This window comes from Staurois parvus, unplaced genomic scaffold (assembly GCF_062004578.1).
Source record: "Staurois parvus isolate SC_StPar_1 unplaced genomic scaffold, SC_StPar_1.0 ptg000030l, whole genome shotgun sequence".
Taxonomy (NCBI): Eukaryota; Metazoa; Chordata; class Amphibia; order Anura; family Ranidae; genus Staurois; species Staurois parvus.
In genome coordinates this window covers 8,454,954-8,471,901 of record NW_028317826.1, presented here as the reverse complement: position 1 = coordinate 8,471,901, position 16,948 = coordinate 8,454,954, and the positions used below count along the sequence as shown (strand labels likewise).

The following is a 16,948-nucleotide window of genomic DNA, read 5'->3' as shown; positions in this document are numbered from 1 at the left end:
AGAAATCACCCAAATGGCCAGCATCAAAAGTTTCCATCCCCTGGAATGTTTGGCCTTGGTACACACACAGTGACACACACACACACACACACACACACACACACACACACACACACACACACACAGTGACACACACACGGGTTAAAATGCCAGTTAGAGGTTAATGTCCCACATATGTGGCTTTTTAAATTGCAATTAGTGTCAATGTATAAATAGTCAATGAGTTTGTTAGCTCTTACATGGAAGCACTGACTAGGCTAGATACTAAGCCATGGGGATCAGAAAAGAGCTGTCAAAAGTCCTGCGTAACAAGGTAATGGAACTTTATAAAGATGGAAAAGGACATATAAGGATGTCCAAAGCCTTGAATATGCCAATCAGTACTGTTAAATCACCTATTAAGAAGTGGAAAGTTCAGGGATCTCGATACCAAGCTATTGTCAGGTAGACCAAGAAAGATTGCAGCCATAACTGACAGAAGAATTGTCTGGGATTCAAAGAAAAACCCACAGACAACCTCAAAAGAAAACCAGGCTGCTCTGGAAAAAGATGGTGTGGTTGTTTTTCAGGAGTACAATACGGTGATACTTGAACAAAAGGAGCTGTTTGGTCGAGGTGCCAGAAATAAGCTTTTACTGCACCAATGCCACACAAAAGCCCGGTTACAATATGGCCGACAACACTTTGACATGCCTAACCGGGCCTTTTTGTGTTATTGATGCAGTAAAGGCTTCTTTCTGGCACCTCGACCATGCAGGTTATTTTTGTTCAAGTGTCATCATATTGTGCTCCCTCAAAACAACCACACTGTCTTTTTCCAGAACAGCCTGTATTTTTCTTGTGGTTACCTATAGGTTTCCCTTTGTATCCTGAACAATTCTTCTAGAAGTTGTGGCTGCAAGCTTCTTGGTCTACCTGACCTTGGCTTGGTATCAAGAGATCCCCGAACTTTCCACTTCTTAAAAGGTGATTTAACAGTACTGATTGGCATATTGTATTAGGTACACATTGCTAGTGCCAAGAAAATATCCCCCACACCATTACACCACCAGCCTGAACCATTGATACAAGGCAGGATGGATCCATGCTTTCATGTTGTTTACACCAAATTCTAACCCTACCATCTGAATGTAGCAGCAACCTTCCCATTCTCCTCTGATCTCTGACATCAACAAGGCATTTTCGTCCACACAACTTCCACTCACTGGATATTTTCTCTTTTTTGGACCATTCTCTGTAAACCCTAGAGATGTTTGTGAGTGAAAATCCCAGTAAGATCAGCAGTTTTTGAAATACTCAGACCAGCCCGTTTGGCACCAACAACCATGCCACATTCAAAGCTACTGAAATCCCCTTTCTTCCCCATTCTGATACTCAGTTTAAACTTCAGTAAGTCGTCTTCACCATGTCTAGATGCCTAAATGCATTGAGTCGCTGCCATGTGATTGGCTGATCAGAATTTTGTGTTACCAAGCAATTGAACAGGTGTACATAATAAAGTGGTCGGTGAGTGTATACAGTATATGGACAGATAAGAACACAACAGAACAGCCAAAAGAAAATCATACTGTACTATACATATTTTATCAGATTTATTTATATAAAATAACACATCACAAATGTACACGTTAGCTACAACTAGACAGAACATCAAGTTTATTTCTCCACTTTAATTCTAGGTTCACAAATGCAGAAAATCATGTTGCAATTTAAAAAAACTATGATGAGATCTAACCTCAAACGCATGTCATCTTTTATGTCTGAAGATTAGTTACATCATTTCTATATGAGCAATGACAATGATTTCTTTTATCTGTACATTTACCAACTGCTGCATAGTTGACATCACATGACCACCTGAGGACTGTCACCTGCCCACAGCGGAGCTATCTTCCATTGTGTGGTAGCACGGATTACTAATTTGGCAGTGAAATTTACTGACCTGTAAAAAAAAAGAAAGCCTTTATGGATTTCTGAACATTTATATATAAAAATAAAATGAAATTCACATGAACCGCAATGCCTTCCCATCAATAAAAGTAGTAGATTCGGTCGGAGTAAAAACTGTATTGAGAAATGTATTATCTGCCACTTAATGAACATTGAGGTAAATGTGGTTCACCAAAGAATGCAATAAAGTACAATTTTCAAACAATGGTGGAGTCATAACACAGTCGCTCCGCTAGATCACTGCTGGCACCGGAGTTTCAAGAGACACAGCTGGCCTTGACACAGAGTATCCATATCATTCCAAAGAGAAGACAGTTATGTTCTTAGAGCAGATTTTGTCCAGCCAAAGTGACTTGGCAGACTGGTGCTGGATTTCACTTTCTCAGCCTATACTGAGGATATTCTGCGTGATAAGATGCAGTCATGGCGCCTGTGACATACAGAAAATACCTTTTATCTATATTGACTTCACATAAGGTAAACCTGCCATAGCAAGAATGTAGAGAGGTGACAGGGCCTCTTTATGTGGATGTGCCTGACAGGTTTGGAGAGTTTCATTATTCTACAGAAGGGGCTCATGGGATGAGCCTTTGGATGTCAAACCAAATGGGAAACAAGGAATACTTCTGTTATGTAGAAGGGGAGCTGTCCACTCTTCAACCAGTCCCAGGGTAGGGACCTGCCAGAACAGTATTCTATAGAGCCCCACAGAAACCATACTACCCTTCCTGCATGTGGCGGCATCTGTAGGGTGACCCGTCCTGGCTTTACCGGTACCTGTTGACAGTCACCTGTACACCTGCTTCAGGCCTTATACCACCAGTTACCAAAGAGATACAGGGAGGGTTAGTGTTAGGGTTACAGGGAGGGTTAATGGAAGGGTGTGTTGGGGTTACAGGAGGGCTAATGTTAGGGTGTGTTGGGGTTACAGGAGGGTTAGTGTAAGGGTGTGTTGGGGTTACAGGAGGGCTAATGTTAGGGTGTGTTGGGGTTACAGGAGGGTTAGTGGAAGGGTGTGTTGGGGTTACAGAGAGGGTTAGTGTTAGGGTTATAGGGAGGGTTAGTGTTAAGGTGTGTTGGGGTTACAGGGGGGTTAGTGTTGATCTTAGTGTTACAGGGAGGGTTAGTGTTAGGGTTACAGGGGGGGGGGTTAGTGTTAGGGTGTGCTTGGGTTACAGGAGGGTTAGTGTTAGGGTGTGGTGGGGTTACAGGGCGGTGTTAGGGTGTGTTGTGGTTACAGGGGGGTTAGGGTGAGGGTGTGTTGGGGTTACAGGGAGGGTTAGTGTTAGGGTGTGTTGGGGTTACAGGGGGGTTAGTATTGATCTTAGTATTACGGGGAGGGTTAGTGTTAGGGTTATAGGGAGGATTAGTGTTAGGGTTATAGGGAGGGTTAGTGTAAGGATGTGTTGGGGTTACAGGAGGGGTAGTGTTGGGGTTACAGGGGGATTAGTGTTGATCTTAGTGTTACAGGGAGGGTTAGTGTTAGGGTGTGCTGGGGTTACAGGAGGGTATTGGGGTGTGTTGTGGTTACAGGGGGGTTAGTGTTAGGGTCTGTTGGGGTTACAAGGGGGTTAGTGTTAGGGTCTGTTGGGGTTACAGGGGGGTTAGTGTTAGGGTGTGTTGGGGTTACAGGAGGGTTAGTGAGTCACATGCCTGATGAAGGGGTCCTGCGAGACTCCGAAACGTTGCCTTGCTGTAACTATGTGATGGTTTATTAAAACCTTTGGACTCACATTGGTGATCCTCGGTGTGCTGGTGACATTTTTTCCTTGTTCACACAGACCGTCTCCAAGTCCAAAATCACACAGATTTACTCTCATCACAGTATTGTTTGGTTGCTCCCCAGTCTGTCCTGCACAGCAAACTGGTTCCAGGTTGGAGCATTCTCCCTAAGCAGCCTGGGAGTTTTATAGAGCCCAGAGCTCCTAACCTGCTACAGCTGAGCTCATTAAATCATCAGTGAGCTAAACAGGCTCACTACACAGCACAAAGGAGAGACAGTCAGTGTAGAGCATGAATCTGGGACAAATATACCTCCCATCCTGGACACATCCCCTAGTTCTTCCTGGCTTTCTGTCACAAGTATATGTTGTCTTTTTTTCTTCAATTATTAAAGTGTATGTTATTCCAAAAAAAATTGTTAAAAACTGTCCATTTTGGTTTTGGTTTTTGGCCAAGTGCATCCTGAATTTTCGTTTTCGTCACGAGAATTTTCATTTTGGTGCACCACTACATAAATCCCTTTGAAAGTCTGAACTAGCAATTTATTTTCAGACCTTTATTAATCTGCCGTATTGCTGTTTACGACAAAGGGAAGTTGCAGGCAGAGTGGAGTGAGTTATGAAGCTTAATAACCTTCTCGGAGCTTTTTGTTTCCCTCATTAACGTATAAGAATAGTTGGAAAACTTCCTGAGTGGAATACTGAGTGGAGAGGCATTACAAAAATGAAAACTTATTTCCTTGAATTCTGATTAGTGGGAAGATACAGCAAGCTCTTCATCTAACAACTATAACACTGCAAACAATGCTGGTTTTTACATTTATATTTTTTACATTTATATTGCTTATTTAAAAGGGTTAGTCCTTCCAAAATTGATATATTTTTTATTCTTTTACATAAAACCAGAAACCACCAAACTCTGCACTTTTGGTTTCACCTCCGATATCAATTTATCTGATGAGTACCCTCCAATTACCTTTTGGGGCGATAGTGCAGAAAATCTAACCAAATCCAATGCAATGATCCCCTGAAGACATCATAACAGACAAAGCGTGCTGGGTGGAGCCTCGCTAACTACGGCTGTTTATGTCACCTCTGGTGACGCAGGTTCCAGTGTCATGGAATGCACGGAGCCAATGGAACCCTAAGCTGAATTCTTATTATTTGCATGCTGGTGCGTTGGACTGTTTTCTAAATCTAATAAAAGCGGTATTACACTATTGGGAGTCCTCTTTTTATGATGGAGCTGCCGGGAGCTGGTGGAGAGTCGGGGGAGAGCTAGAAGGAGAAAGCTGTGGAGGCATGACACAAGCGCAAAAGACCTTCTTATGTATGTATGGGGTTCCATGAGATCTGGTGAGTGGCGCCCACTAAGGGGTGCTGGAAGATGATACACGAGCACTAGAGTGACTGGGGAACAAGTCCCTGGTTCAAGAGGACTTTATTGCAGTCACCATTATATGCATTTCAAGAGCACTTTATTTTAAGAACACTGTATTGCAGTTATGGTTATATGCATTATTTAATGAACTATGACATCTCTGAAAGATACACAAGAGAAGAATTATACTGACATTTTAGTATTGCACTTTATGAGTAATCTACCTCATTACTGTACTTTAGGATAATGCACTTTGTTTTTTTGCATGTTTGTAAAGAATTATATATGTGGAGTATTTTTTGGAGTACATTTATTGTATAAGGTTTGGGGTATTTAATCTAAATGTGCTGCACCATTTTTGGTTATGATATATTTTTTAGATGTTGGGAAGTTATACCTTTCAACAATTTTCTTGTATCTCTTTGGAGACTCTTTAGGTGAGATATCTGCCTTGTGTTCCCAGGTCTGCACAACTGCTGTAGCCATTAAAAGGCTTCCCACCCAGACCAGGATGAGTTAGAACCTGCCAACATGATTAGGAACATTCAAAACTCCAAAATGTGAAGGAACAGAGCCAGGAACTACAAAAGAGACATCCCATGGCTGGAGTCATCAAGAGATATAGGAAGTCAGTGGGCCAGTCCAACCAAAACTGGTATTTATGTTTTTGGTAAATGTTGGGGAGTTATATCCTCCAACATGTTCCTTCTATTTATTTGGATATTCTATTGGTGGACCTTCTGTCTTGTTTTCTCAGGTCTGCATAACTGCTGTAGTGGCTATAAAGCTTCCCACTCAAAACAGGATGAGCTTCATCCTGGTCAGGAACACTCTAAACTCCGAAATGTGAAGGGACAGAATTTGGAAATACACAAGACACCCCATGGGGCAGCACACTGCCTAAATAGTTAGCACTCCCGCCTGGCTGTACTAGGGTTGTTGGTTCAAATCCCAACCATGGCACCACTTGCCTGGAGTTTGCATGTTCTCCCTTGCCTGCGTAGGCTTCCTCCGGGTACTCCGGTATCTTCCCACACTCCAAAGACATGCTGGTAGGTTAGTTGGAATATGTCTAAATTAGCCCTAGTATGTATGAGTGTGAGTTAGGGACCTTAGATTGTACAACCCTTGAAAGTTAGGGATTGATGTGAATGTACAATATATATGTAAAGCGCTGCGTAAATTGACGGCGCTATATAAGTACCTGAAATAAATAAATGTCTTGAGTCATCAAGAGATATGGGAAGCCAATGGTTGAACCCCAGCCTGGAAGATTTCATCCATAATTGAAATATCATTTTTTCCCAAGCTCAGACCAGTTTTGAAAGGGCATACTGTATGTTGGCGACAAGGAGGCGACAATGTGGGAGATTGGGTAACTTACATTGTATGTGAGTGTATAAGTGTATGTAGCTTTTGGAATACAGTGTTTTCTCTTGGATCCAAAGTAGCTGCTATTCTTTCTACCCCATCCTCACACTTCGCTCTACTCACTTTGTCTATGGACACTTGCCCGGTTCAATCTAGAACTGTAGTTTCCCATATTCTGATGTTGGCTTGTCTAACTATGACTTATAACTAGAAATCAATGAACTCCTAATATATTAACTCCTAATAGATCCATAGAGTTCATTTCCATTTTACCTATGAGATGTTCCTTGTGTTTAGTAACCAAGGCCTTAAGGCTTTTAATGCTAAGTGGTCAATTTGGGACCATATGTTTAATGTTATAGGAAAGTAGAGAAAATTGTGGACTCGCTAAAGCTCCTTTATCGGATGTTTCATGACCAATGGTGCTTGTTGAAAGGGTTTTCCTTATTCTTTTCTTTAGGTTGTTTGTGTAAACTGCGCAATTTACTTTTGATATGCTATACTGTACAACTGAGATAGCTGTACATACCTTAGATAACCTAGTTTACCACAGATATGAGTATTGTCTACAATTTTTGTATCATTCCTTTGGTTTTGAAGATTTTGATGGATAATGCTGTCTGTACCTATGATTTAATAATAAAAACTACTTAAAAGTGTGTGTTGTGTTGGTGGTGCTGAGTGAAGGTTCTTCACCATTCAGACATTGATCATATCATCAATCAGACCCCAGTCAGTGACCCATACTGTATAACCAGTTGCTTCCTGCACAGACCTGCGAACACAGCGTTTGGCAGAGGCAAGTCTTCCAGAACCAACTTTCTTGCAGATCCGAGACCTCCTAGGACCGTATGCCTACAGCCTCAATGGCAGCTGATGCTGGCACACTCACCTTTTACCGTCTCCTGCTTGTAACTATTGGTACTTAACAATATAGTAAAAAATGAAATTTATACAACTGGGACCTAGATTAATCTAAATTCTTAAACCATTGACAACCGCTTGTGGTCCAAAAACACCAGGCTGGCACATCCATCAGGTTTCCGTTATTTTGTCCACCCCGTCTATATGTACACATATTACAGCTGACAATCTCTTATCTGTTGATAATAATAGTGTTCCTGAACACTCAGGCACCATATTTCTTTCTATCTCACTTAAATACTCAGATATCTAATTCTGCCTATACAGAGCCTTGAAAACATACAGATAAACCAAAATTATAGGGAAATGTGTGCCTGGCTCCCTCAGGCTTTTACCTCATTTTCCTATTAGGAAATGTGATCTTGTTAATGCAGCTTCCTATCAGCATTTTCGTGGCACGGGGAAGATGAGTGAGACATCGGCCTCAAGAGCTGGAGAAACATACAATGGATAGGAAGACTCTGCTTCTCCAGCATTATCGCTTCAATTTATCAACCAGAACAGCTCTATTTTCATAAAACTGTATGCAACGGGGAGACCAGAAATCCCAACAAACAAAAGATTGGGTATATAATACTGTGTTGCGTCTAACTCAGCCTTTCCTAAACCAGGGTTTCGGGGGAATCCAGAGGTTCCTTTAGAGCAGTAGTCTCCAAACTGTGGCCCGGAGTGAATGTAGCCCTTGGCTTGCTTTCATCCCGCCCTTGGGGCACTACTCCATCCAGTAACTCAACAATGGGACATCATTTCTGCCACTGACACCAACAATAGGGCGCAATTCCTCTCACTGACACAAATGATAGTCTACAATTCCACCCAATCACACCAATGATGGGGCACTATTCTTCCTAATGACATGAACGACGGGGCGCTATTCCTTCCACTGACACCTACAGTGGGGCACAAATCCTCCTAAACACACAAAGGATGGGGCACAATTTCTCCCACTGGCACCAACAATGGGGCACAATTCCTCCCAAAGACACCAACAGTGGGGCACTATTCCTTCCACTGACACCTACAGTGAGGCACAATTTCTATCACTGACACCAATGTTAGATACAATTCCTTCCAATGACACCAACCATGAGGCACTATTTCTCCAATTAACATCAATGATGGGGCACTGTTCCTCCCAATGAGACCAACGGCAGGCCACTAGTCCTCCCACTGACACCAATGATGGGGCAAAATTCCTCCTACTGACACCAACATTAGGGCACAATTCCTCCCACTGACACAAATGTTGGGGCACAAGCCATTCCACTGACACCAATTATGTGGCACTGTTCCTCCCGCTGACACCAAAGATGGGTCACTGTTCCTCCCACTGACACCAATGATGGGGTACTATTCCTCCCACCAACACCAATGATGTGGCTTTATTGCTCCCAATGACACCAATGATAGGGCACTATTCCTCCCCTAGTTCCAAAGATTTAGCATTATTTACTCCCAGTGAAGCCAGGACATTTTCTTCTTTGACTTCCTACAGTCTGCCCCCCTTAAGTCTGAAGGACAGTAAACTGGCCCTTTGTTTAGAGAGTTTGGAGACCCCTGCTTTAGAGGTTACTAGGGGGTTCCTTGAGAAGAGAGTAGTGGCAGATTGCGTACACTGACCACCAACGTAAGAAGTGACTTTTACACCGACCACCACCGACAATTACTATTTTTGCTTTAATTTCCTAATTAACCCCTTGCTGACCATGTAATGCGGAGCAAAGAAAGGGGCTCAGCATCCATAGAGGTCTGAGGAGAGCATGCTAACTGCACTTCAAGCACCCTGACCAAGCTGTCAGTGACAGCTCTTGATCAAGGCTGCTAACTAATAGCCATCGGTCTCCCAATCATGTGATCACTGTGGGAGCCAATCACAACATGCCGCCTCCTGGGCATTGAAGCCCAGTTAAAGGGTCACCAGCACAGCTTCTGTATCAGATGACTGCTGTGATTGGCTCCCACACTGGTCACGAGATCAGAAGCCTGTCCTGCTGGCTCCCAGTCAGCAGCTTTGAGTCAGTATGATCAAAGAATGCTGTCAACCTCAGACCGGCGTGGATGCATATGTAAGAGGTATAGAAAATAGGCAGCCCCATAAAATTAAAATCCAAAGCCTAATACCTAATATAACAGTAATCTATCTTTGTCAATAGAAGATACTAGTGATTGCATTTTTATTGTACCATCACAAGAGGGCAGAACTACTTCCTGTGATAATAGGAAGACACAGAAGTAGGAACTAAAAAGCTAACACTTTGTTTCCTACAAGACAGTGATTACAGTGAACATATCCAGTCACATGTAATTAAGGGTTTTCTGTGTTTGTTACAGGTAAGCAGGAGGCTGTTTAACATGATAAATAGGACAAAATGACTTAACATGTACCCTGGTGATCAGTGAATGCCGCTGTTACTATTATGCAATCAGATTACTTGTAGCATAAATGTGAATATATATTGCAGCTATGTGATTTGGCGCTAAGATACAGGGAATGTGATTTCTCTATTGTAATACGCTATTGTTATGCAGAATAGGTCACTAGCATATCTGCAGAGGTCTAGATATTCAATATTGCGATTAAAGGTGTTTATTAATGTATATGAAAATACTTATTAATGTATATGGAAATATTTAGTAATGTATATGGAAATATTTAGTAATGTATAGAGGACAGTGATTACAGTGAACATATCCAGTCACATGTAATTAAGGGTTTTCTGTGTTTGTTACAGCCATTCCTAATAAAACACTTCTGGTTTCACCCGACCCATCCTTCGCACAGTTGAATTATTTACCGTATGTGCAACAAAATTGGCGCCCAACGTGGGGCCGGGTGAAAGGCACGCCGAAAGGTCACGGAAGTGAAAAGGAGTGACTACGCTGTCCGTGGTGAAGTTACAGAAAAACATTAGGAGTATGGATATCGAAAAGTTGCAAGACGAAATCAGTGGACAGCTGATTCACATGACAGTCGATGATCTCATGGAGACTTGCCAGTTTATAAAGGCCTCCGAAGCAAGTATGGCAAAAGGAAAAACCCGGCGCCATTACATGCGGATAGTGAATGAGGTGTTAGATGAACTGGTAGAGACTGAAAGTGAAGAAGTGGTGACACAATTTCTGCAGGCAACCAAGAAATTCATTGGTGAGTTAGAGAAGAGAGATAACATGGAAGCACCAAGCGATAGTGGCAAAGACCTTCAGGCAGAACAACAGTTAAAGGATTTAAAACAGCAATACTACAGTATACAGGAAAAACTTCAAGAAACGGCCAAGATGATAGAGGGACAGATGAAAGAACTTAGCACTAAAGACAAAGACTCAAAAGGAAGTTCTGCAAATCAAGACCCTAATCTAGTTGCTCAGAGACTTTCCCATACTAACTTGCCAGAAGTTACAATCAGAAAGGACTTTAAAATTGCTGGTCAGATAGGTGAAAAGGAACAGAAAGATAAGCTGTCCTATACTAACCTCATGTACCAGATTGACATGGGACTGCAAAAGGGGTATCCCGAGTCAGAGCTTGTGGAAGCTGTGGTGAAAGCCATTAGTCCTGGGTCAAGTCTCAGAGGCATGCTAGAGCTGAAGAGTGGACTGACCCTAGTGCCACTCAAGAGAATCCTAAAAAGCCATTATAAAGAGGAAAATGCTTCCGAACTATACCAACAATTGATCAATATATCACAGAATAGTAAAGAGACTCCCCAGAACTTCCTATTTAGGGCCATTGCATTGAAGGACCGTTTGCTGTTCGTTTCACAAGGGGAAGGTTCAGATGAACACTTTGGCACTGAATTTATACAAAAGAAATTCTTAAGGTCAGTGGGCACTGGACTGAGAAGTGACCATATCAAGTTTCAACTAAAACAACACTTGGACGATCCTACAGTCTCAGATGAGTTGCTCATAGAGAAGATGAATGAGGCTACAAACATGGAGATGGAAAGGGAGCAGAAACAAAAGAAATCTGAGCACAGTAACCTGACGAAGGGAAGAGAGTGCCAGGCCAACATCCTCCATTGTTCTCAGGTACCAGGCACCATCCCTTTGCTTCCATCACAAACAAGTAGTCTGGCAATCCAACAGCCTTCAAAGAGTAACTCTGACCTTGAAAAGATTGTAATACAGTTGCAACAAGAAATATTCGATATGAAAACACTTCTCCAAGATTCGAGAACTCGACAAGAACATGGCTTTGGAGGACCTAGAACAACTGTTGGACGAGGGACAGGGACTTGTCAATCTTGTGAAAAGACTGATCAGAGAACTGCATGTGACCATTGCTTTAACTGTGGTCGAGCTGGACATAGGGCGAGACAATGTAGAGCGGCCAAACAAAATCAGTTAAACGGGAGAAGGTTGCTGTTAAGGGACCGACAGTAACCTGTGCCAGAACCAAACCTGCGTCCCAAAGTGCAAATCATGTCAGTAGTAAAGAAACCAGTCCCCAACCTACCATCAGAGCTCTGGCTGGAAAGTTAAACGCAGGCTACTGGAGGAAAACGTCAACCTGCCCTGCTCAAAGTCTATCCCCGACAGCTGAAAAATTGCCAACCAATGTGAATGGCATCACTTTGAAAAAGCACAACAAGCTACTGGGTCTTATTGGAAAGAGATGCCTTGTGAACTGTGAAATGGACAACACTCCTGTCCAGGCCTTATGGGATACTGGCTCTCAGGTTAGCATTATCAATGAGGGCTGGAGACAGCGAGTACTGCCACACACTGTGCTCCGATCGTTTGAAGAACTGCTGGGACCAGGGGTACTCCAAGGGAAAGCAAATGAGACAGAGATTCCGTTCTCAGGTTGGATTGAGGTAACCTTTCAGCTTACATCGAGCAGTAATACTACCAAACAGTTATTAGTACCACTAGTAGTCTCTGAGGATGAGAAAGTGGCTGAGAAGCCAATTATCGGCTATAATATAATTGAAGAAACATTCAAAGAGACAGTTGCTGATGGGAAGAAAGTTATCCCAGGTTTTGTGGACATATTAAGAACAGCTTTGGAACTGCCAACCCCCAAAGCAGAAGTCCTTGTAAGCTTACTACAAGCCAACTGTAGGGAAACCAGTGGTGCTATCGTAAAGACTGGTACTGAGAACCAAAGAATCCCTGCAAATACTGTAACATACATCCGGTGTAGTGCTCACACCAAACCGTCCTTGCAGGCTCAGACAGTTTTGTTTACACCGAGTGAGGCTTATCACCTGCCGGATGGACTGCATATTGGTGAGACACTAGTCTCATTTCAAAGAGGACAATTCTCCAAACTGACCATTCCAGTTTGGAATACAACTAAACGGGACATTGTGTTACCAGGTCAAACAAAGATTGGAGGTGTAGAGCCCATAAAAACAACATATCTGGCTCAAGTACAATTGAAACAATCAGCAAATGTGTTTACTAATTCGGTGACCTCTGAACCACAGACACTCAAGGTAGGACCAAAAGGGAAAATTGGAAATCCAAATGAGACTTATCCGCGGGTGGGGGATGATAATCATGAGTGCTGGGACCCGCCAGTGCCTTTGAAACACCTCCCTCCTGAAGATCAACAAATCGTCAAAGAAATGCTAAGGGAAGAATGCAATGCTTTTGCCAAAGATGACTCTGATGTAGGATGTATTCCTTCTTTACAGTTACAGATTCGTCTCAAAGACAGTACACCAGTCACGAGAACTTACATGTCTGTGCCGAAACCACTGCACCAAGAAGTTAAGGAATATCTGCAGGATCTGATAAATCGAGGATGGATTGCAGAATCAAAATCATCATATTCCTCACCCATTGTGTGCGTAAGAAAGAAAGATGGCAGTTTAAGACTGTGTTGCGATTATAGAGAGTTGAACCAGAAGTCCATTCCTGACCGTCATCCAATTCCTAGAATCCAAGACATGCTGGACAGTCTAGGAGGAAGTTCATGGTTTTCTGTGCTAGACCAGGGGAAAGCATACCATCAAGGATTTATGGAAGAAGCCAGTCGACCATTGACAGCATTCATTACACCTTGGGGTTTGTATGAATGGATCCGAATACCCTTTGGTCTGAGCTCTGCACCAGCCGAATTCCAACGCAGTATGGAGACATGTTTAATAGGACTGAGAGATGAGATTTGCCTGCCATACTTAGATGACAACCTTGTTCATAGTAAATCATTCCAGGAGCATGTGGAGCATGTCCGGTCAGTACTCCAACGTTACCAACAACACGGAATCAAGTTAACAGCCAGGAAGTGTGAACTTTTTCAAAATAAAGTCAGATTCCTGGGCAAGATTGTGTCAAAAGAAGGCCACTCTATGGACCCGGCTGACACGGCACCTGTTCTTGCCTTAAGAAACAACCAACCAAAGACTGTCGGAGAACTCAGGAAACTATTAGGATTTATTTCCTACTATCGCCCTTATGTTCAAAACTTCTCCAGAATTGCCAAACCTCTCTATGAACTATTGTCAGCAGGTTTGACACCTACCACAACCTCAACACCAGATAACCAGACAAAGAAGAGGAGGAAACCAATCCCAAAGTCAAAAGGTCAACTTCCATCCTATCAGTCTATAGCCTGGACTGACCATCATCAGATAGTACTGAACCAGCTCATTGAAGTGTTAACTCATCCTCCAGTTATGGGTTACCCCGATTATTCCAAACCCTTTGTTCTTCACTGTGATGCCTCACAAGAAGGACTAGGAGCCGTATTATACCAAGAGCAAGAGGAGAAACTAAAGGTGATTGCTTATGGGTCTAGAACTCTCACACCTGCTGAGAAAAACTACCACATGCATTCAGGGAAGCTCGAGTTCTAGCAATGAAGTGGGCAATATGTGATAGATTCCGAGATTACCTATATTACTGTCCATCATTTGTTGTATATACTGACAACAATCCACTAACCTATGTCCTCACTACAGCAAAATCGATGGGTTGCAGAACTAGCTGACTTCAACTTCACTATTAAATATCGTCCTGGGAGAAGGAATGCTGATGCAGATGTACTTTCTCGTATGCCATTGAGTCCTGAACAATACATGCAACAATGTTCACAAGCAGTAGACCCCAAAGTCATCACTTGCATAACCCAAGCAATTCAAGCACATCAAAAAGAAAGGATACCTTGGCTATGTCCAATGACGATTGCCAATACAACTGATGCAGCACCAAAGAAGGTAACTCAAATACCAAAAGAGACAATAAGAACCGCACAGAAGGAAGACTCTGTGATTGGAAAAGTATGGGAGTATAAAAGCCAAAACAAGTTTCCATCCAAACAGGAACGACAAGGTGAACCTGTTGATCTTTTCATACTTATGAAACAGTGGACCAAACTCTACCTCGACGACAATAACATTTTGAGACGGAAAACATCATCTGGTTCTCAACTAGTGTTGCCCAAGTTGTACCATCACTTAGTATGGAAGGAGTTACATGAAGAGATGGGACACTTAGGAGTAGAAAGGACTGTAAATTTAATCAGAGAAAGATTCTTTTGGCCACATATGCAAAGGGACACTGAGCATTACATCACACGTCAATGTACTTGTCTGAAAGACAAACGGCCAAATAAGCTTGTTCGGGCCCCGTTGAACAATATTGTGACAACTTATCCTTTTGAGATGGTCTCCATTGACTTTCTTCATCTTGAGAAATGTAAAGGTGGATATGAGTATATCTTAGTGGTAATAGATCATTTTACAAAATTTGCTCAGGCATATGCAACCAAGAACAAGTCCGCAAAAACTGTTGCTGACAAAATACTCAATGATTTTGTCTTGAAATTCGGATTTCCTACCAGAATTCACCATGATATGGGTAGAGAGTTTGAAAATCACTTGTTTTTGACACTAGGGAAGCACTGCCACATCAAAAATTCTCACACAACGCCATATCACCCAGAAGGTAATGGGCAAGTTGAAAGATTTAATCGTACCCTGCTATCCATGCTTCGTACCCTGTCACCAGATTCCAAAAAGGACTGGAAAAATTCACTAGCAAAGGTAGTCCATGCATATAATTGTACTCGAAGTGAAGCTACAGGACAATCTCCATTCTTTCTACTGTTTGGAAGGTCTCCAAGACTACCCATTGATAGTATGTTTGACACTCCAGTAACTGAAAAATACAAGACCTACTCTGAATATGTGAACATATGGACAGATAGAATGTCTGAGGCCTATAAGGTTGCTTCAAAAATAGCTACTCAAGCTGCACAGAGAGGAAAAGAACACTATGACAAGAAAATTCATGGAGCTGAACTTCTACCAGGTAGCAAAGTTCTAGTCAAAAATCTTACCGAAAGAGGAGGTCCAGGAAAATTGAGATCATTTTGGGAAGATACCATACATGTTGTTCTTAAAAAGAAGTGTGCAGACAGTCCAGTGTATGAAATCAAACCAGAAACTGGAAAAGGCCGAGCAAGGATTTTACATCGCAACTTACTATTGCCATGTGATTATCTACCTAGCGACCAAGGTCAACAAATACCCAAAAGAACCAGTGCAAGAAAGCAAGGGAAGGATCGAAATACAACTCAACAACCTACACAGACATCTGAGGGAGAATCAGAAAATGAATCAGATCACGAACAAAGACACTGGAGATCTTTCATACCAGTCACCCAGCATGACCACCCAGAGGAAAGTACAGAGCTAAATCCAGAAGCTATTGAGTTCTACCCACGTCAGCTGGAAGTGAGTATGATATAGAAGGAGTCAGAGAGACTGAGCCTACAGATCAAATTGAACAAACTGAGTATGCATTTGGAGGTATAGAAGAAGAATGCCCAGCAACAGAGAACACAGAACAACTTGTTGAAAGTGATGTAGAGGAGAATGAGGACCTTTCAGATTCACTTCCTCAATGTAGAATACAACCCTACAAGAACAGGAGACAACCAAAGATTTTGACATATGACACTTTAGGTCAACCCAGTAGTGTTACCAGAGTTTCATCTATACAGGTTATAGACAGTATTCCTACATTACCTGTTGACTCTAGCTGGTATTTCAGTTCAGAATGTTTTGCTGAAGACTATAGAAGTTGGTAGAAGTGATTATGTTTATTGATCCATTGTTTACTATTTGGGACACTATACCAAAGTTAATTACCAAAACCAGAATAATTATATGTTGCTTTTCTGTTGGTTCAAGTAAGGAAAAATATAATTGCATTTGTACTGCAGATATTGTAGGTCAGGCAGAAACAGTTTTAGGTGAGGGAACTAGATGTTACAAAGATACAAAGTCGGCCGATAAAAGTACAGAGCAGTTGATGTCAACGTTATGCTGCATTGTTGATGTACAATGGGTATTCTGCCATTATGATAATAAGGTATAAAAGTAATAAGATGTTCCCTAGTTTCTCATCACCTTTGTCTAAACTTAGTAACCTATACAGATATGTATAGAAAGGGGTTTTACTAAATAGTTGGTTACACGCAACTATATCTTGCCAGGTACTATAGCGCTGTGGGCCTGGTGGGAAGCTGTGATGTAATAGGGAGTAGATGTCACAGGGAGGATGTTTCCTCAAGTAACTTGGTTACTACTTACCATTGGCTTCCTATGGTTACTACTAGACAAGTAAAAGAATGTTTTCTTAAAAA

The 16,948-nt window shown here is 42.1% G+C and overlaps 1 long non-coding RNA gene across 1 annotated transcript in view; it reads right to left on the bottom strand.

Moving 5' to 3' along the window:
• Positions 1-1,579: 1,579 nt before the first annotated feature.
• Positions 1,580-16,948, bottom strand: part of LOC149470867 (uncharacterized) — a 185,282-nt gene continuing 169,913 nt past the window's right edge. The window contains exon 2 of the long non-coding RNA XR_016307826.1: positions 1,580-1,942. This is a non-coding gene — a long non-coding RNA (uncharacterized LOC149470867). The remainder of the gene's footprint in view (positions 1,943-16,948) is intronic.